This window comes from Microtus ochrogaster, linkage group LG8 (genome assembly GCF_000317375.1).
Source record: "Microtus ochrogaster isolate Prairie Vole_2 linkage group LG8, MicOch1.0, whole genome shotgun sequence".
Taxonomy (NCBI): Eukaryota; Metazoa; Chordata; class Mammalia; order Rodentia; family Cricetidae; genus Microtus; species Microtus ochrogaster.
The window spans coordinates 6,190,954-6,191,981 of record NC_022033.1 but is presented as its reverse complement, the minus strand read 5'-3'; positions in this window follow the sequence as shown (position 1 = coordinate 6,191,981).

Below are 1,028 nucleotides of genomic sequence, written 5' to 3'. Positions count from 1 at the left end.
CATAAGTTGTCATCGGTGTTTTTGATCTTGGCCATTCTTACAGGAATAAGATGGAATCTCAGAGTTGTTTTGGTTTGCATTTCTCTGATGGCTAAGGATGTTGAGCATTTCCTTAAGTGTCTTTCAGTCATTTTAGATTCCTCTGTTGCAAGTTCTCTGTTTAGGTCTGTACTCCATTTTTTTTATTGGATTATTTGCTCTTTTAATGACCAATTTCTTGAGTTCTTTGTATATTTTGGAGATCAGCCCTCTGTCTGATGTGGAATTGGTGAAGATCTTTTCCCATACTGCAGGCTGTCGTTTTGTCTTGTTGACCATGTCCTTTGCTTTACAGAAGCTTTTTAGTTTCAGGAGGTCCCATTTAGTAATTGTTTCTCTCAGTGTCTGTGGTTATATTTAGGAAGTGATCTCCTGTGCCAATGCATTCAAGTGTATTTCCCACTTTCTCTTCTATGAGGTTGAGTGTGGTTGGCTTTATATTGAGGTCTTTGATCCACTTGGACTTGAGTTTTGTGCATGGTGACATATATGGATCTATTTTCATTCTTCTACATGTTAATATCCAGGTATACCAGCACTATTTGTTAAATATGCTTTCTTTTTTCATTTGATATTTTTTGCTTCTTTGTCAAAAATCAGGTGTTTGTAGGTGTGTGGATTAATATCTGTATCTTTGATTTGGTTCCATTGGTCCTCCTGTCTGTTTTCATGCCAATACCAGGCTGTTTTCAGTACTGTAGCTCTGTAGTAGAGTTTGAAGTCAGGGATTGTGATGCCTCCAGAAGTTCCTTTATTGTGCAGGATTGTTTTGGCTATCTTGGGTTTTTTCTTTTCCATATGAAGTTGAGTACTGTTCTTTTGTGGTCTGTGAAGAATTTTGCTGGGATTTTGATGGGCATTGCAATGAATCTGGTAGATTGTTTTTGGTAACATTGCCATTTTCACTGTTGATTCTACCTACCCAAGAGCATGGAAGATCTTTCCACTTTCTGGTGTCTTCTTCAATTTCTTTCTTCAAAGATTTAAAG